A 20331-nucleotide genomic window follows, 5' to 3' on the forward strand; every position below is an offset into this window, starting at 1 on the left:
GTCGCAATTTGCGAGTCGCAAACCTTATGCAATTGCAACTCGCAAATTGCGACTAGTCGCAAAAAGCCCATTTTGCACTTGCAATTTACCACTAACTCAGAGCAGGTGGTAACCATAACCAAAGTATAAAAGGAGACCCAGAAGGCATCTGGGTTACTCAACATGGCGGAGATATACCTGATAGCAGTGAGAAGGAGAGTCCACGCAGCCCAGCAGAGGAGGAGGAGGGGCCACAGACAGGAGAAGACATATAGAACAAGGCAGACTCTTTTTCAGCAAACTGAGGATGAGATATACGATAAATACCGCCTTAGCAGCGCAGCCATACTAGAATTAATTGATTTACTGAAACCACAGCTAGAACACCAGACTCTGCGTGGCTGCGCCATCCCTACGCATGTGCAAGTGCTATGCTCACTGCACCTCTTGGCCTCAGGGAGCTATCATGGGGTAATTGCTGTGGCAGGTGGGGTATCCCAAAGTTCAGTGTCAAGGTTCCTCAGGGCATTCCTAGATGCCATACTCACACACAGGTCTCACTTCATATACCTACCCAGGAATGAGGCAGAAATTAACAGCACCAAGCTGGACTTTTACCACATTGCCCACTTTCCCCATGTCATAGGGTGTGTAGATGGGACACACATTCAAATATGCCCCCCTGCAAATCTGGAACATCTTTTCCGCAACAGAAAGTGTACCCACTCACTGAATATTCAGGTTGTTTGTGACGCACATTATGTCATCACGGACATTGTAGCTAAGTTTCCAGGCAGTACCCATGACTCATACATGTTTAGGCATAGTGGGATACATCAACGCCTGGAACGTGGGGAATTTGGAGACGGATACCTCCTAGGTAGAGCTACAGACACCTTGCAGACATACACACAGGTCACTGTGCACAACAATCAAGACTTCCTAACAGTGTACTTTTTGTGCCCAACAGGTGACAGTGCATATGCTCTAAGGCCATGGATCATGACTCCGTTTTTAACACCCAGCAATGAATGTGAGAGGCGATACAACAATGCACATAAGAGGACCAGGAACCTTATCGAGCGCACCTTCGGACTCCTGAAAGCAAGATTCAGATGGCTCCACCGCAGTGGAGGTGCCCTCCAGTATACCCCCATTACAGCATTCAAAATTGTGGTCGCATGCGCCATCCTCCACAACATAGCCACCCGACGTGGGCTACTTCTCACCCCTGCAGACCCAGATCCTGATGATGAAAAGCAAGAACAACCACATCGCCATCATGGGGATAGGAGTATAGCTAATCAAGGCAGACTGAGACGGGAACACATCGCAACACAATACTTTGGAAGGTACGTGTCAACTCCAACCATACTCACCTATTGACCAAAAACTCCATTTGTTAAGTGGAACAAAAATAACTATTTTATTAGTGCAGAAATGAAACTATTTACAAGTAATGAATGTCCATAGGCATGAAAATGCACACCAGGCATGTGGCACATTGACGTCATGTGCCACTTCTAATGGTCTAGGGTGATCTCTATTACCTTCTGCCCCTCCTGCCAGCCTGGCTGGTCCCTGGTGCTTCCGTGGTGCTCTGCCTGCTACTCCTGAGCACCCTGCTGTCAGTGACAGAGACACTGCTCACTGTTGAGCCCTCCTCACTGTCCTGGGGTGTTTCCCCTGTGCCCCTAGACATATTCCGTGTCTCTATCAAGTCAATGATGTGGGTCAGACGTCCCAGGCCCCTAGCCACATCCCCAGCGAAATGGTCCATTTCCACCTGCAGCCCAACTGTCCTCCTCGACAGGCCTGTGGTGTTCATGGCGAGCCTGCCGATGGATGTGGCCATCCTGTCCAGTCTGTGCAGGAGCTGACGGTCCCTGCGCCGCCCACCCTCGGCCTGGGCCAGTAGTCCTCCCGCCAGTTCCTTCATGGCAAGGGCAAGGTCCCCAGTGTTAGTGCAGATCATGTCCATCCTTGAGTTCAGGTGCTGCATGCTGGCATGGTTATTGCGCACGAAGCGGTGCAGCACACCACTAATCCTCCCTAAAATTCGATTTTGTAGGCGCTGACCATGCAGCAGATGTGCCTCACTGGTGCTGGGAGGTAGTTGCCCGGATGCAGACTGCAGCCCTGATGTCCTGGACCTGCGACGCCTGCGCAGCGGTGGCTGCCCTGTGATTTCACCTGTCTCATCCCTGCCTGTTGCTGGGGCAGCCTCTTGGGATACTGTTGCAGCAGGTGTGGCTACTGCAGGGATGCTGTTGACCGTGCAGGTGGGGGTGCTGGCGGGTCCTGAGGTGTCCTCATGGGGCTGGCTGATTGGAGTAGTGGTGGTGTCTTGTTGGAGACCTGTGGGACATGGGGAACAGACTGTCAGTGTCTACTATCTGTTGCACACTTCCTAATAAACATTTGCCTATGAACTGCCTACTTGACTACATTTCCCATAATGCATCATTCTGGCGTTTGCTAACCTGAAATGGAGCTATCTTGGTTGTGCATGCCCCTGTGTACATGGTGGGTGGGGGTATGGCATTGATAGGGGTACAGGCATGTCACATGGTACTCACCGGTTGATGTGCTGGGCTCTGAGGTGTCCAGGTCCCCAAATCCAGAAACTGCCTCCTGCTCCAAGGTTTCCTCCACCCTTTCTTCCAGGGGTGTGGGTGGTGGCACAGACGATGGTCCCCCTCCTGTGCCTCTCATCTCCCGGAGCCTTTCAGCCACCCTCTCCTTGGTCCGGGAGCGGAGGTCATACCACTTTTTCTTGATGTCATCTATGCTCCTGTGGCTCACCCCCAGGGAATTTATCTTGTCCTGTATGTCCTGCCACAGCTGTTTCTTGGTGGCTTCAGGAACATTGAGGGCTGATTTTCCAAACAAGTCATCGTAGTGCTGACAGCATTCGTCTGTCAGCACCTCCAGCTCCCTCTCTGAGACTTTCTGCTTCCTCTTCCTTGGTGTTCCTTCCATGGCAGCTGCTGTTTGTCCTGTGTGTAGTTCAGCAGTTTTAAAAGGGTGTGGTCCTCCCTCCTCCCAGGTGTATTAGTAAACTTCCTGGCTGTGATGTCATCATCATGTGCCAGGAAGTGTTTCCAGAGTGTTCTGGAGTGGTTTCTGGAGTGTTCTGCTGCACCTGTAATCAATTAACAAGCTAATCCCAATTTGCGACATCCACTCGCTAATTGCGAGTTCGTTTTTTGCACACTCGCAAAAAGCGACCTCGCAATTGGCGGACTCGCACACTGCGTTGCGAGTCCGGGTGCGAGTCGCAATTTCGGCACGTTTTTTTTGCCTGCATTCCAATTTGCGACTCGCATTTTGCGAGTCGCACCAACTCGCAAAATCCGAGTCGCAAATTTTTTGTTTGCTACATCTGGCCCCTCATCCTGACACAGGTCAACTAACAAAGTTCAGAAAATATTTAGGCAAGTTTATCCCTTACATGTGTTGATAAACAGAATTCTTGAAACATAGAGGAACGTGTGTTTGTATGCCCAGGCTTTGCCTTGGTTCAGTTCATAGTGTATCAACTGAAACCTTGTGCATGTGTTTTTGCCATGAGCCTTACCTTTCATGTTGCGTGAAGTGGAACATGATGCGCAAGTGCCTCTACGCGATTCCACCATCCAGGCCAGCAGCTCCAAACATAGAAAAATCCTGACTCATGCGCACTGATGTCAGTAAGCAAGGTGGACATTTTTAATTGGGTTTATTGAAGATTTGAAGTCTCCTCAGTTTGTGGTGCATTTACTGCGGCCATTTTGAAGTGGGGTCACTGATAAACACAGATTTTTCCAGTTTCAAGATGCACATTTGGTGAGAGTGAATTTGTCTGAAATGAAGTGCTTTTATTGTTCTGAACTACTCTCATTTTAAGTCATATTAGGATAACATTTACTCTTTGAAACCAGGATATTAGGTGAAATCTTTACAATGTTTGTGCATTTTTTATAACAACAATGGTCACAGGGGTGAACCCATTCTGCCATGTAAGAGATGGAAAAACCATATTGATTTATATCTAGTTGCCAAAGGTGGGGGAAACTTTTTGGCATCTAGGAAACAAGCTATTGTTCCAATATCCAGGAGTAGAATGTTTTAATATTTATGACAGTTTGGATTAAATATCTCTAGGTAATGTTGATGCTGAACCAGAAGATATTTATGAGATGTCATTAAAGATGCTGGAACAACAATTTGGAATATGAATCAGTGTAGTACTTGAAATCCACAAATAATTTGTGAGAACTCAAGGTTCTAAGGAGAAAGTTAGTAACTACATTACATGTTTGAGAAGATTGGCATGCACATGTCATTTTGGTGAACTACCTGATTCATTACCAGAGGCCAATTAGTGTGCTGCACCAAACATTTCAGGGTTCAAGGAAAACTGTTAGCTAAGAATCCATCCCTCAAATAAGTTATGTCAATTGTAGAGGGTGTAAAGAATGTTTCTGGATGATAATGTAGTGAATGTTCAAAAAATGGATGCCAATTCCGACAATAACATTTTTACTCACATGATTGTAAAAATAAAGGTTTTAGATGTGGTAGTTTCGGACATTTATCCAACAGTCCTAACTGTTACACTAAGGATTTCACTTATGCAAATGCGGAGTCACCAGTCATTATGCAAGATTGTGTAAATCAGAAAAGAATAGATTTATGGATGATGTATCGGATGGTGTAAAAATTTCATATTCAAGGTAAATTCTAGCAGTGTATTGGTTGATGCAGATACTCCCATTATGTCCGAATTTGAGATTATTATAGGTAGCTAGAAATTGACACTTTTAGCAGATTCAGGATCCCCTGGAAAATATTTGAGGTGAAAGTTTTGCAGACTACCAATAGGCTGCATTGTATCCTCCTGATACAAATTATGTGAGCTATGGTGGTAATAAGATTGATGCTGTTGGCAATGCTGTCATGAAAATTTAATTTCAAGGCAGAGTTTACATATTAAAAAGGGATGACAATCTGTTGGAGTGGCATCATAAGAGACCCATGGGCATCACGTTGAATCCCAATGCTCATGAGCAGGTCATGTACGTGAATATTATGGTTGGAGCGAATTATATTTGCAAGGAGTTTCCTAATGTATTTAGGGATGACCTTGGATTGCTTAAAAAATGTGAACATAAGAGCATGAGATTATCCTTAAGGAGGGAACTACACCTTCTGTCCATAAATTCACAAAAGTTTCCAATGTAATGTTGAATCTGTTAACAGAAGCACTTTACAGATTAGAGGAAGTGGTGGTGATTGAGGAAATTGAATCCTCAGAATGTCCCCTGTACTGTTATCACCCAAGGATGGGGGGAAACGCATTAGTGATGCATGTCGGCCTACGTGATCTGAATAAACACATATGGGCAGATTGCCAACCACTACCCAATATAGCAGAAGCTCCTTCCATGCTAAATAGTGACAAATGTTTCATTGTAATGGATTTATCCTCTGTCTACCATCAGTTTAAATTACCTGAGGAATCAAGACATTTTGCCTGTTTTGTAGCACCTTCGGGGCCTTTCAGTTTTGTCAGAATGCTGCTTGGATTGGCTTCTGCAGCTGCTTGCTTCCAAAAGGTCATAAAGATTGTTTTCACTGATATTCTTCAAGTATTGATCTTTCAAAGTGATATTTTAGTGTTTGGTAAGGATGAGGTGGAACATGATAATACTTTAAGACAAGTCTTGAACAGACTAGGTCAGAATCAGTTGACAGTGAAAAAGGAAAAATGCAGTTCAAAGTTACCTTTATAGCGACCTTGAACACATTATATCTGGAGAGAGAATTAAAAACAAAGTTGAGTTGGCAGAAATTATAATCAAAGCCTCTACTCCTACTGATAAAGACCAGGTCCAGTTCTTCCTTGGATTAGCAGAAAATGATTCCAAATTTATCAAGGACTTTGCTAGTCTGATACCACCTATAGGCTATTTGTTGAAAAAAAGGAGTGGCTTTTCTGTGGTCTGGTAGATGAGATAAATCTTTCAATACTAGAAAAAAGCATAGAATATGCTTACTTTGGAGCATTTTGAAGCAGTGAAGAAAACCATTTTAACCACTGATGCAAGTCTGAAGGGATTGGGTGCTGTATTACCACAATGTGTGCATGGGAAAGAGAGGAAGCTTTTACTTCTTGTGCTCTTGACGGAACACTATTTGGTCAGTGTGGGGGAAGTGTTAGGGTGCTGTTGGGCAGTACTCCATCTTTTTAAAGTTTTTTCTTTAGGGTATTTAATTTGTTGTTAGGATGGATAATCTGTTCCTAGTGCAGAGTTTGTCTTGAAAAAGAAATGAACTGTCAACCCCAAAACCCCATTTTCAAGTAGAGTTCTCACAGTGTTCCAGGAATAAAGCAGATGCCAGTTTTTCTTGGTTACCTGTGATTGGTTTAGAAGAGGGTATGTCGAGGACTCTGTTAAGGTGAATTGGCTGAAGGAACGTACCACAATTGAAGATGAATAGGAGGCTAGCAAGGAGAATGATGCAGTCATGACTGCTCTTGAAAATATAGTTATTCAGGGATTGCCGGATTACAAGGATGAGTGTAGTAAAGCATTCTGGAATGTAAGAAATTAATTATCAGTTTGTAATGAGGAGCTATTAATGGAAGAGAGAATAGGGCTGCAGGAAAATGTTAGACTGAAAGTAAGCAACCTGGTTTATGAGGGACATCTTGAGAGGAATCTCACTAAGGCCAAGGTGAGAGAAAGGTATTACTGGGCTGGGGTAGATTGGCAGGTGGAGAATGGTATCAGGGAATGTAGGTTGTGTCATATGCCACATTGTGCTCTTTTATCTCCAAAAAACATTCTCGAAATACCTTGGGCAAAATTGGGTCTTGATATAATGGGACAATTCAAATTGTTATCTTCCAGGGAGATGTATGTTTTGTTATTAGTAGATTAAACCACCAAATAGGTTGCTTCCAAATGTGTGAGTGTTGTAAATACTAGAAATGTCTTGGAGTTTTTATGGGACACATTTGCTAACAAAGTGTACCCAAATCTCTGGTAATTGATGGTGGTGAACAATTTGTGTCCACTGAAATGGAGGAATTTTTAAAAGACTTGGCTATTATTCATCAGAGAATGCCCATATGTATTCACCACAAGCTAATGGTTTGACAGGATTCACGAGCAGGGTAGTAATGTCTAGTGTTCAAAGGGCTTTAGCTTTGAGAGTTTCCCTTAAGGATTTTTTGAGAGAGACAGGGTGGGTACATAAAACAACATTCAATTGTATTTCTTTAAATTCTCTGTTTGAACATTTGAAAGGTAGAGTAGCAAGGTCTAAACTTAACCCTGCTTGGCTGAGACTTAACCATAAAGTTGATTGGTTGAATGTTTTGGTGAGAAGACACAAATATTCAGTGTACCAACAAGGATACAAGGAGAGTTATGATTGTAAGAATGCTACCAAGGAGATGAACTGGGAAATGAATCACCTGCTCTGGGTGAAGAAACCAAGCTGTAACACAATATATGTGACAATTTTCTATTGTCTCAGTGAAGGCGAATATCATTACAGTGGATACTGGTGACACATGGAGTATGCCAAGACTGCTAACATGTAGCAGGAATGGCCCTGAATTTGGTGTTCCTCTTGCAGAAGTTCACAATGAGGATTTGAGTTTTGGTCTTATTGATCATACTATCGGCACTAGTTATTGTGAGATTAGTGCACGTAGTTGTTCTAGTAAGAGTGACGCTAGAAGGTTACACATGAAACCGTTTTGGTGGAAGATTACAATGTAAATTTTGTTGTTCATACTTTAGTAGGTCTACACCTTGTATCGTTTTTATTCTGTATGGATTTACTACAGTGTGTGCATAAAGTTATCCAGAGTTTTTTTTCTCATTGACCTTTGTTGTATTCAATTGAGTGGGAGGGGGATTTGCTATAGTTACTGTACTAGGTATCCGGTCTTGGTTCCTATTATGTTGATGGTAGAATCTTCTACACATATTGTTGGAATGGATGGAATGGATTGCCAACAGATTACGAGCTGAGGCAATTGGAGGAGCCTGGCAGGAGCTGTTGGAAGTGATTGTCTTATCACAATAAATCTTTGTTGATTCATCTTATCCTGTGAAGTAGTTTATGAAGGATCGCAACAGGAAAGTGTAAGGTGTCCCATTTAGTAAGTGTAGTTTTGACTTGACTACCATTTTCATTTGCTTAAAGCTCACAGCTGGTTAGGCAAAGTTTTTTAAATGGGTTAAATAAAGGCATATGGTATAGTATATATCAATCTACAAAGGGCATATTCTTCTCTTGTTCTCCCATATTGTACTTTACCACATTATATATAATGTGGTTATCCATTGCAGATATGATGGATGTTTTACATCTTTTTCCCTCCTTCGTGGTGTAGATGAGTTCCTTACGATTTGTAATATCTGGTTTTGTGATATTATTCTATTCTATTCTATTTTACTCCATTCTATTCTATTCTATGCATTCCCAAATAAACATTTTCAATCCATATCCTAATAAAATAAATAATGATTTTTCATAAAGATGTTAGTTTCCTTGAGGCAAACAATCATCATTACAAACATAAGGACTTGATGCCATTTCATTCTTCAATGTCATTTTAGTGGTATTGGTTTTGTGCCTCTCTTTTGCATGTTGCTGTGTTTGCCTGCTTTTTCCCACTGGCGGCATCACCACATGAAATAGATCACAACATTAGATCATAGTGACAACTGTCAAACCAGATAGGTGTTTGGATTCATACATTTGGATCATCATTAGAGCATTTTGTAAAGTTAAAAACGTTCATGAAAACTTATCTAGCTAAAATAGAAACCAAAAGTGTTAATTTGCTGATCAGTCTACTTCACTCCTTTCTCCAAATAATTCCACTGCTCACAAGCTTTCCCTACTAGGCACAGCTGACCACAGCCCTGGTAAAGGCACACCTTGACTGTGGCATCACTGGCTATATCAAAGTGTAAGATAAAGTTAATTGACAGCCTACTGAGACTTCAAAATCCTGAGTTCTTATTATTCATATCAAACCTTGAAAGTACTATGTTAGCTCCATCAGAGAAATTGGAGGAGGAGTGTTCTGGAGCATATATAAGGTACTTTGCGGTGCTACGTAAAACTACAGATTGAAATAAATTATCAGTTGTGTAGAATGACAGAGCAGCGGTCTTGGCAGAAGATTACTTGCTGCCTTTTTAAACACCTTTATTTGTATTAATTTGCTATAATGTTAGTTTGCTGCAGTCCCTTCTCCAGGATTCTCTTAGTAAAGTGGGTGCTGTGATGATAACATTTTATTGAAAATGTTGTTTGGCTATTTAAAAAAGCTTGTAAATAAGAGGTTCTCAAGCTATCAAGCACTCATCATGCAGAGGAACTGTGGGGCCTAATTTACTGCTTGTAAGATGACATTTGTCCACTAGTGGTCCTTTGATTAGGATTCCTGAATCTGAGTTTGGCTGTGATTCTATGTAAACATATGTGGGCCATTGGCTAAACTGTTGGGAGTGCACTGAGTAGAAGTGAGTTCTGTAACCTGATTTTCCGACCTTTCAATTGGTCTATCTCATTCTCATTTGTCCAGCCTGTCAATAGTACGTACAGTTAGATGAACGGAAAGTATGTGGTATTGTACAATTTATAGAACAAGCACCCAGTATTTTTTCTAGTGAGAAATAGAGTACACTGTCCATTTCACACAGAAAAAAATCAACATTTCTCAACCAGGACCTTCTAGTTGAATTGTTCCAAATTAATCAAAAAGTGTATCTACTTTTTGCAACAAGCATCACATTGATCTGATCTAGGTTAGTCTTTGCTATGCATGTAATGGTTCATCCAGTGCTCGAGGCATAAAACAATACAACTCTTACTTCTTTGTCAATGTGCTCTGAAATCCCCATATCGTTAGTCACATGGACCAAGCTACAGGTAGTCCCTTTCATGGTTTCAATTGTATGGAGGATATAGCTGTCCATATTCAATTTAAGGGGCTTTTGGCCAGGTTTCTTTAGCCAATAGCTTCCTTTGTATCAGAACCTTCAGCCATTAGATTGAAACATTGAATTTCCATTGACAACAGGGATCATCAGGCCACAGTAGTATGTTGGCCTGAAAATGTTTCATTCGTCTGTTTTGGTATACTTTCCATCTCCTTCACAATGCAAGAGAAACTATGTTATAGTATGGCAGTGTCTTGGTAGCAATGGGAGTTAGGGGTGACGAAAGCATATGAAAATGGATGTCAGCACTCATTCTCCAGTGCCGACGTGCTGCCTGCCAAATTATTGTAAACATGACAACCATCTTGGCGTGGTATTCTAGATACTGTATTATTGTTTGACCATGCTGAGATGGCCGCCATTTTCATAATCATGCAGCGAGTGGGGAAGCAGCACTGAGGGAAAATTGCTGGCAAAAAGAAAACAACCCTCTATTTCTGTAGTTTCCATTTTTCAGATGCTCCTTAACGAACTTTGATAGGAGTTGGCAAAATGAGTAGCGTGCAGTGCATACGACAAACTCACTGCCTTGCCAATTCTTGTTAGCTAAAGAATGTACAACGAATGCTAAGGCAAAACCACATACGAGGCAATTCACCCTGTGGTCTCGACAGATAGCATTATCTCTATCCGGCTGCATCAACTGCAATGGTAACCTATTTACAATCCACTTCTAGAGCTCTCAGGTTTCCAGAGTAACCTTTAACAAGATACAAAATAACAAATGAATATGCAGACACCTTGCTAAGACACTTTGTACCCATTACAATAAATACTGTGTTCATGTATTTACTTTTAGTGCCTTTCAGTGCGATGCAGGGCACTGGGTGCATTTGAGCGCTTTGAAGCAGCAATGTTGTTAAAAACAGTACAAACAAGTGATACATCAAAATGTCCTCATTCTTACAAGAAGCAGGTAGAGAGTAAATGTTATGTTATTATTAAAACATAAATACAAAGAATAACATATGGCAGAAAGTGGAACAGCAGCAGTGGACCCAAAGCTAGGAGACTAACACTGCAATGTCACAAAGCGTGAAGTAAAATGAGTCATATAGACCCTGGTGGATGGTGAAGCAATCTTCACCAAAAAGTGGCACTTCCACCATATTTAGAATGGGATTTACATCACTGCACTCTTATAGCGGATGGGAAATACACCACTATTTCCAGTATTTATCAGATGTCCTGCATCCACTAAACTCTAACTAAGGAGGTAAGTGTTTTGGACTACACCCATGATAGGTGCCTTTAAAACAGGAGGCATCCACTTATTTCTCAAATGCTTCCTGGGAAGCTGAGCTAATTAGGTAGGATTTTCAAATTCAAGGGGGACAGTCTGAGAAAGAGTGTGCTGCTTGCAGTGTGTCTTAAAATTCGGAAAATTTCCATTCTAGAAACTTGCTGGCCAATCACCAGAAAGTGAATTCTGTTACAACCATGCCTATGTTTTTTATAAAAATCATCAGAGCGAAACGGTCCATATATTTCTCAATAATCCTACATGAAGATGATTTTGATCTCTTGGGCACTCATTTGCAGGAGATAAAGGCAATGTCATAAGATGGAAAAAGTCCTCTGATGTGTTCCCAGTGAATTTCTTGCTAGAATTTGTCGTACGTTATTGTGACCAAACTATTAATTGATGGAGTTTTGCAACTTCTCCATTTCCTCAATCTACCCATTCTATTTGTGGTTCAGGTGTAATACTCTTTTTACATTTTGCCTACCAGACAGCACAAGCTGTCTTTTAGCAAAAAGATCTAGGCCCTCATTATGACCCCATCCCGCTGGTACCACCAGGGCGGTAGGACAGCAGGGCCGGAGGACAGCACCTCCGGTCCGGCTGTCCACTGAAGACCACCTGCAGTATTAGGAGTGGCCTGTCCACCAGGGCTTCCGCAGCGGTAGCACCTCCATAAAAACCCTGGTGGAAAGGCTGCCGGTGACAGGAAATTCCTTTCCAGGCGCTGGCAGACAACTCCCCCACCCCCTTTTCCAAGACAGCACCCCCACTCCCCCACCACCATCCAAGATAGCACCCCTCCCAAGAAGCACCCCACTCCCCCATACATGCACACACAACCACACACACCTCACATTCACGCATTCACCAATACGCATACATACATGCATTCACCAACATGCATACATACACGCATTCACCAACACACATACATACACGCATTCACCAACATGCATACATACACACATTAACCAACATCCATATATACACACATTCGCCCTTACTAACAGACACACATTCACACAAACATACCAGCACGCATCCACTTCAACACACACGCATATACACATGCATACACACTTACATTCACACACACATACACAACATACACAACATCCCCACCCTCCCAGCCCCCTCCCCTGTCGGACGATAGACTTATCTTGTCTGGCAAGGAAGTAGTCCACCAGGGAATGGGACCAAGCACTTTCACTGCCGGCAGTGCCCCGCCATCAGGACAGTGCCAAGCCATATTACTGCTTGGAATATGGCGGGCTGAGTCCTTGTGACATGGCAGTGATGACTGTGGAACCGCCAGCACGACTGCAGAAGGATTTCCGCCCAAATCGTGGTGGAAATCCCTCAGAACTCGTAATATGGCAGTCAGCGGTTTTCTGGCACCCGTGGCTTTGGCGGTCTATGTACAAGACCGCCAAAGTCTAAATGAGGCCCTAGTGTCTTCTTACAGTGGACCTGGAGCCTGTCAATTGCTTACAAATTGGTTGGCTTTACTGTCACTCCCATTAGCTTACTTTATATTTCTTAGCTTTCCTTCCTCTTCTTGTGTTTGTCCCTCACCTGGAACATAGATGTATTACTTGCCTTCTTCTACTGCATGCTTTTCAAGCACTACTTTTTTCTTTTGGGTTAAGCACTCCTTGAGACTGAATATGTTTTCCACCTATCTCCCTTGAGTTTGTCTCAGTTGCAGCAGTATTCTGTGTTGCTCTCTGTAGCCTGTGAGTTTCTTTGAAGCCCCTCCATGTTGGGCTCACATACTTAGCCCATTTGTGTTACTTTTTCTCTTATGTGCTTCTCCCCTGCCCTGCTCCCAACTGCTCTCTCTCACCCATTACTTTTCTACCCACTGTATTTTTTCCAGTCCCTCTCCCTCCGAGTAGCTACCATCCACTCCACCTGACCCCTCCTCTGTTATTTCCCACCACCCGCCCTCCTTGTTGTTTCGCCCTTCCCACACCATCTGTGTTGTTTCCTCCACCCTTGCCCTTTATGTTGCTTCCCCCACCCACGTCCTTTGTGATGCTTCCCCCAGATGCATGCCCCACGTTGCTGCCCATCATCTCTGCTTAATCAAAAACAAAAAACTTTTGCTCTACCTACTTTTTGTATCGATCCAACTCAGTAAATAAAAAACAAATGTTCACGTCATTTTGCAGGCATATGCATGCTTGGTGCACTCACCTGCAAAATGACAAGCCCACCACATCAATGGACCTTATGATTTCTTTAGGCATGCTGCACTGTATCAGAGAGGCAGTACAGCATTTCTAAAAACTATTGGAAAAGCCAATATGTCCTATAGTCAAGACCAATTGGCTTTGCCAATACTTTTTAAAAGCAGAGTGTGCTATTGGAAAGGCATGGAAGTAGATAAATCTTGGTTAATGAAAAAACTAGTGAGAATGTCATCACTCTATGGCCCATATTTATACTTTTTTACCTCCGCATTTGCGCCTCTTTTTGACGCAAAAACGGCGCTAACTTACAAAATACAATTGTATTTTGCATGTTTGCGACGCTTTTGCGTCAAAAAATGACGCAAATGCAGCGCAAAAAAAGTCTAAATATGGGCCTATATGTTCTGTGGTTAGTGTCTATGAAAACCTCAGGGACTTCAGAATTATATCACTCTTCTCAGGCTTTCAGTTTGGTTGGAAGTTTATCTTAACGCTAAAACTCTAAGAGGGCCAACGACCGCGGAAGCACCGCCAACAGGCTGGCGGTGCTTCCTGGCCAATTCTGACCACGGCGGTAAAGCCGCGGTCAGAAAAGGGAAACCGGTGGTTTCCCGCCGGTTTTCCCCTGGCCATAGGAATCCTCCATGGCGGCGCTGCAAACAGGGCCGCCATGGGGATTCTGACCCCCTTCCCGCCATCCTGTTCCTGGCGGTTCTTACCGCCAGGAACAGGATGGCGGGAACGGGTGTCGTGGGGCCCCTGGGGGCCCCTGCACTGCCCATGCCACTGGCATGGGCAGTGCAGGGGCCCCCTAACAGGGCCCCATAAAGATTTTCAGTGTCTGCTTTGCAGACACTGAAAATCGCAACGGGTGCCACTGCACCCGTCGCACCCCTTCAACTCCGCCGGCTCCATTCGGAGCCGGCTTCATTGTTGAAGGGGCTTTCCCGCTGGGCCGGTGGGTGGCCTTCTGGCGGTCGCCCGCCGGCCCAGCGGGAAAGTCAGAATGACCGCCGCGGTCATTTGACCGCGGTACGGTCTTCTGGTGGTTCCCGCCAGGCGGGCGGCTTCCGCCGCCCGCCGGGGTCGGAATGACCCCCTAAATCTCTTCCATGTGAATTGGACACAGAGAAATTTGTAACAGAAATATGAATGGCTTAGGATTGCACAAGACACATATTTTGCTGACAGCAAAGTGATAGAAGTGGAGAATAATAATTGAAGTCTCTGGTATTGTAGCCTTTAAGAAAATTGGCACTGCTCTTTGGGGAGCCTGAAACGTACTCTCTACTTTGTGGTCATAGATTTCGACCCTAACACGTTTAAATTATCCTATATTGAGCATTTTAATGACATTTGTTACGGATTTTGGCTGTCTTACAACTCTAGTGCTCATGTTGTACCCAAGGTAGGGCCCAAAGTTGGCCTGGATTGGGCCCCACATTCAGATCACAGCCTTGTGTTATTTGTGACTCACTGCCAAAGATGCACAAGCCCTAATCCGAGGAAACTATGTACAATGCAGATACCCACCAAGCCATCCAAGCCATGTCCACAAAGTTAATAAAGATTATACTAGTACATTCTAAGCTTTCTGAAGTGACTGGAAAGCATCATATGGTTGCATTATTCAAACCCCTATCAATAAACAAACACAAACATTGATGGCATGAATAATACAATATTATTTTCATCTAAATCTGAATTTGTGATTTAAATTTCCAAATTTTGAGTCCCATAGTTAAAATTTGTGTTTGTATTGATTCCTCTTACCACTGGGGAGAATAGGCCAGCATGTTCGATCTTATACTGTATGCGTGTTGCATCCATGCTGATAAATAAGTTGAAGGCTTAACAGAATTCCTGCACGGGCTGCCTTATCAGGAAGTGAGTTCTGAGATGCAGATCCCTCCACTTAGCTGATTGTTGGTGACTGCCCTGCTTTCTCCATGCACATGGCCACCAGAGACATATTTCACAAGCTGTTGGAAGTTCAGGGTGGGAATGACCGCAGCAGGATCGTGGGGTGCAGTACTGAAAAAAGATGTCAAACTTGGGCTTCTTCTTCACTACCCAAGAAAACACCTTGAGTTTTTTGGAAGACGGTAAATCAAACCATTACAAATGCCAACCATTACAAACGACCATGTCCATGATGGTGGTCAGTCAATAAGATGTCAGAGGATTCCAATTCAAAATTAAGTAAGGTATTTTTCATGTGATGTCAGCCCCTGTTAGATATTATATGATGAGGCAGTTCTAAGGTAAGCACTCATCACAACACATTTGTTTTCCTATTTTTCAGCGTGTCCTTTGCTCCTTCCTTCCATTTTTGCCCCCAATTGTTGTTCCTTACTGCTTGATCTTCAGCTAGATTATTCTGTTGATATTTGTTCTGGCTCTTTTCTTCTTTACATTCCTTTATGAAGAGTTTGGTGGTTGCCAATTCTTATCATTTCTATTCATCTTCGTCAATCAGGATTTGTAAGATTGTCAAGTATTCTTTTCCCTTTTGGGGATGTCTTCTCCTACTGGAAACCCTTTTAAGGAGAAACTTAAAAACATTTCATGTATACTAAACTGTGAATGGTTACACTGTGCCTACAGGGAGAAGCTTCCCTGTCTACAGGCAATCCAGAAGGGGATTCAACAAGCCATTCAAGAGTACAATCCTTGACAATGTGTGAGGTCAGGGCAAGGTGTTCCTGTGGTGGTGAAGGAGTGAGATACAAAATCATTGGAACAGTTACAAAACTAAGGCTTTGTGGGTACTCACAAAAATGTTTATGGTAATTTCCATCATAGAAACACATGAAAAAAGGCACATGTAGGTGTGGTTTTTAGGCTGGAAATTGACATGCAATACTCCTATTTTGTCATGTGGCAGGAGATAGAAAAAAGGGCAGGTCATGTGCAATGATTTTCAGAGCCTCAGGGAAAACTATATTTTGTTGTCTCTGCGTTCCACACTCTAGTAACAATGTCAATTTTGAGGACATTTATTTCGCTCTGGCACTGACCTGTAGCCATTTGTGGTTACACTGTCACACAGGCATCCTTAAAAAAGTGTTTCCCCACCTGACAAAAATATATTCTAAGTAGATATGTACACTGTGCTTACTTCAATGGATTGTCTGCCCTGTGGGTGGTCTGTTAAGGCAAAGAATTGGGCAGTAGAAGAAGGCATGAAATCTATTATTTTCTTAGATTTTCATCTGTTTTATAGTAAAATCTTTAAAAATAAAAAATCTATGCAAATCACAGGCCATCAACAAGACCATATTCGTCTGAAAAACTAAAAAACAAAAAGGAAACTACAATGTATAAAATGCAATTTGTAGGTGCACACACTCACACATGTGAGTAATGTGCACCAAAACAATGGTACAAATCAGTTTTGGACTTTTAAAAACTTTAATTAAATCAGTCTAATGGCTCTATTTATAAAATCATACCCATATTTTATGTGTGTCTCTCAGGGCAGGGACTTCCATATTTCAATCAATTTAAGTCAGCAACCTTATGGACACTACTAGTAGTGTGGCCTCATCACGGAAAAACTACCTTAAATTGGTACATTTCTGCTTTCCTTGGAGGTCTGAAAATGTTTGCACTGTCCGTGGTCTAAGTTGATTTTGAGCTCTCTCCTACTAGACTCTCTGTTGTGAGACATATTGTAATATTACTGTGGGTGTTAGAATTGGGGTCTCTAGTTAACTGTCGGTTTGCACCCTGTCCAAGTAGTGACCCTCAATCTAGTCAGGATAAGGGAGATACCCACTCAGATAACTCCTGTTCACCCCCTTGGTAACTTGGTACAAGCAGTCAGGCTTATCCCAGGAGCAATGTGTAAAGCATTTGCACATAACACACAGTAATACAGTGAAAACACTACAAAAGGACACTGCACCAGGTTTAGATATATAGCCAATACTTATCTGTGTAAAACAAGACCAAAACAAGAAAAATCCAACATACAGTAAGAAAGATATAATTTTGAAAGCATTAACTTAAAAACACAGTACTTTGAAGATGATAGTTCCACCTGGGGCTATCACAGCGTTGTGATCAACAAAACCAACAGTTCAGGCCGGCCGCGGCATTGTTGGCCAGCTATGGGGTTGGGAATACCCGCAAACAGTACCTTGGAAATGCAGGGCACTGTGATCCTCGCAATGAGATCTGGAGAGTGGCGCCGCTGGCGTCGTGTTGTCGGGGTCGTCGGGCCCTTGACGTCACAGGCATTGTGGATCGAACTCTGGGCTTATGAAGTCAGGAGCGCTGCCGTGGATGGCATTGGGCAGCGGGGCAAAGCTGGACGATGCAACGTGCAGTGCCCATAGGTCACGGTGCAGGCAGCGTCATCGTTGTTGCTGAAGCGCTGTCATCGGTAGGCCGAGTTGGCAGCACGGCGCAGGACGGGCTCCGTGTGGCATCCACTGGTCGCAGTGCCGACACAAACGTCTGTTGACGACACTTGAGTTGATGGTGCTGGCGTCAGTGGGCCGGGGCTGTGGTGCATGATGGGATGGTGCGTCATGTTCCTCACAAGCGGGACCCACAGGTCACAGTGCAAGCAGCGGCTTGGTGGCGACATCAGATGGTGGCGGCAGTGAGACCAGGGTTCCTCACAAGCGGTGTCCACAGTTTGGGGTGCAAGCAGCGGCGCCGGTGCCAGCAGGAGCAGCGGCATTAGGGATGCCCAGGCTGTGGGATGAGCAAAGTGATGCCGGAGTGCGGGGCCCACAGGTCACAGTACAAGCAGCGGCTCGGTGGCGGCGTCAGATGATGGCATCAGTGAGACCAGGGTTGTGGTGCAAAACGGGGCAGTGTGGCTATGTGCGGTGTCGGCAAGTTACAGTGCTATACAGCTGCGTCTTTGGTGGCGTCGCAATGGTTTTTCTTCTTGAACAGCACAAAACACACAGTTCCCAGTGATGTAAGCAGATGAAGCCAAAGTCTTTGATATCCATGAGACTTCCAACAGGAGGCAAACTCTACTCCAAGCCCTTGGAGAACTTTAGTAGGCTACACAGCACAGTTCACACTTTGCCCTCTTTTAAGGCTGAAGCAGCAACTGCAGTCCAACCAAGCAAAGCACACACAGCAAAGCGGCAGTACTTCTCCTCCATCTGTCAAGCTCTTCTCCTTGGCAGATGTTCCTCTTGATCCAGAAATGTTCTAAAAGTCTGGGGTTAGGGGTTCATTACTTATACCCAGTTCTGCTGTTGAAGTAGGCAAACTTCAAAGGAAAGTCTATGTTGTTGACAAGATCCTGCCTTGCCCAGGCCTGGCCCCAGACACACACCTGGGGGTCGGAGACTGCATTGTGTGAGGGCAGGCACAGTCCTTTCAGGTGTAAGTGACCACTCCTCCCTCCACTCTTGCCCGGATGGCCCATCAGGACATACAGGCTACACCCCAGCTCCCTTTGTGTCACTGTCTAGAGGGAATTCAGAAACAGCCAACTGTCAGTCTGACCAAGAAGTGGAATACTCAAGATGGCAGAGGCACCGAATGGTTAAGCAAGAAAATGCTCACTTTCTAAAAGTGGCATTTTCAAACTGACAATCTAAAAATCAACTTTACCAAAAGATGTATTTTTAAATTGGGAGTTAGGAGACCCAAATTCCAAATGTCTATCTGCTCTCAAAGGGAAACTACACTTTAAGGATATTTAAAGGCAGCCCCCATGTTAACCTATGAGAGAGATGGGCCTTGCAACAGTGAAAAACGAATTTGGCCATATTTCATTGTTAGGACACATCAGTACATGTCCTACCTTCTAAATACACTCTCACCTTGCCTACCTTAGGGGTGCCTTGCATGTACAAAAAGGGAAAGTTTGGGCGTGGTAAGTGGGTACACTTGCCAGGTCGAAATGGCAGTTAATAACTGCACACACAGACAATGCAGTGGCAGATCTGAGACATGTTCACAGGGCTACTCAGGTGGGTTGCATAATCAGTGCTGCAAGCCCACTAGTAGTATTTGATTTACAGGCCCTGGGCACCTCTAGTGCACTTTACTAGGGACTTACTAGTAAACCAAATATGTTAACCATGGATAAACAAATCACCAATACAATTTACATAGGGAGCACTTGCACTTTAGCACTGATCAGCAGTAGTAACGTGCGCAGAGACAATAAACCAGCAAAAACAAATCAGAAAAACTAGGAGGAAGAAGGCAAAAAGTTTGTGGGTAACCCTGCAAAAAGGGGCATTTTCAACAGTGGGCTAATAACTAATCCATAGATTACCATTGGCTGGCTTTTTTTTTATCTCTCTCATTAACTTGCTTCTTATTCGGCTTTCCTTCCACTTGTGCATTGTTCCCTCCAAGGATCTTTGATGCATTACTTGTATCCTTTCAATTGCTACTTTTTCATTTTGTTTAAGCACTCCTTGAGAGTGTGCGCTTTTCCAGTTCTCTCTCTTGTGTACTCTCTACCACCCCTCATCCGTGTACTTTTTCAGATCATGTCTACTTTGCTATCTTTCATCAGATTGCTTCCCTGCCCCCATCCTATGTGTTGCTTCCTCTCACCCATGCCCTCTGTGTTACGTTCCCCACCCATGCCTTCTGTGTCACTTCCTTCACCCATTTCCTCATTTTGCTTCTACTCCACACTCATGCCCCAGTGTTACTTCTGCTCCACCTTCTGTGTTACTTCCTCACCCACTAATGCCCTCCGTGTTGCATCTTCCCCCATTGCTTTCCCCATGTTGCTTACTAGCGCAAAAAAAAACCTCACTTTTGCAAGTTTGTTTTCTTTTTAGTTATTGGTCCAACACAGATCTTTAACTAAAATGAAAACAAACAACTGCCTCGTTTTCTAGCTTGCATAGGAGCGTGCAACTACAAAATGGCGAGGCTTGCCGTTAAAAGT

Source organism: Pleurodeles waltl, chromosome 3_1 (assembly GCF_031143425.1).
Source record: "Pleurodeles waltl isolate 20211129_DDA chromosome 3_1, aPleWal1.hap1.20221129, whole genome shotgun sequence".
Lineage (NCBI taxonomy): Eukaryota > Metazoa > Chordata > Amphibia > Caudata > Salamandridae > Pleurodeles > Pleurodeles waltl.